Source organism: Chinchilla lanigera, unplaced genomic scaffold, assembly GCF_000276665.1.
Source record: "Chinchilla lanigera isolate Chin_1 unplaced genomic scaffold, ChiLan1.0 scaffold00015, whole genome shotgun sequence".
NCBI lineage: Eukaryota > Metazoa > Chordata > Mammalia > Rodentia > Chinchillidae > Chinchilla > Chinchilla lanigera.
The window spans coordinates 10,192,155-10,193,507 of record NW_004955416.1 but is presented as its reverse complement, the minus strand read 5'-3'; positions in this window follow the sequence as shown (position 1 = coordinate 10,193,507).

Here is a 1,353-nt window from a genome sequence, read left to right as displayed (position 1 = left end):
GAGCTACTGCTTCAGCCCTGAACCTTTTAAAGATACTGGAACCTATCCATGAATGATCTGACATTTACATTTTATTTAGTATATTTAGAAAGATGACTTGTGAATTTTAATTTTTTGTTTTGAGACAGGGTCTTGCTATGCAGTTCAGGCTGGCCATGAACTCTCTATATAGCCCAGGTTGGGCTGGAGCTTGTAATGATCTTCCTGTCTCAGCCTCCTGAGTGCTGGGATCACAAGTTTGTGCCACCACAGCTGGCCTAAGTATGAATTTGAAAAGCTCACAAAGTATGTAAAGTTAGGAACAACTGAAATGGCAAGTGAGCTGGGAAAGTGAATGACTCTAAAAGTAATCATAAATTGTATCATTACATTATGAAATACATTAGAAACAGGTGGGCATTGATAGAACCAGTGAAGCTGGGCATGGTGGTATCTCAGCACTCTGGAGGCTGAGGCAGGAGGATCACCATGAGTTCAAGGCCTGTAATCCCAGCATACTGGAGGCTGAGGCAGGAGGATCATAATGGTTTGAGGCCAGCCTGGGCTACACTGTGAGTTCAAGGCCATCCTGAACTACATAGCAAAACCCTGTTTTAAGGGAAAAAAAACCTATAGAACTAATGGGCTCCTTTGGTTGTCATTTCTAATGAGCTTCTCTGAAATGAGAGTTGGAATGCTCACTTGAAAAAAAAAATGCTCACTTGTTTCATCCTCACTGTTTTGGGGAAATCCACTCGAAAATGGTACTTTAATGCCTTCAGGTCAAAGTTATTTAAATGTACTACAATTACTGATGTCATCGATCAGTATTATATATACTATACACTTTGAAATATTTTTATTTCCTCCTCATAGTGGTATAGATTTTGAACTGAGTTACTCACAATTTCCTGTTTCTTCATTTTTATTTTATTTTTGGAGTTTTTGTTTGTTTTGGAGGACAGTGTGTAGTCCAGACTGGTCTCGAACTCAGGGCAGTCCTCCCGCCTCAGCCTCCTGAGAGCTGAGGTATGCACTGCCAGGCCTGGCAATTCCCTCTTTCTAGTGTGATTGCTGAGAAATTTTTATGGCATAAAGGCAAGAGGGATTTTACAAAGGGCAGTCATCTGAGATTAACAGATTTCTTTTTGAACAAACTATTTCAAATAATAAAGACAAACATTAAGGCTTTGTTCAGGCTTAAGTTTTTTTTTTTTCCTATGTCACAGTGATGTTAATAGGTAGGGGAAAAAATTAAGCTGTTCTCTGACTCAAACCTCCTGATATTTTTGTCCTGCGATTAATACATATATATGATTATTATCACACACATATTATTACATATATATTAATTATTAATATAATTATTAATTA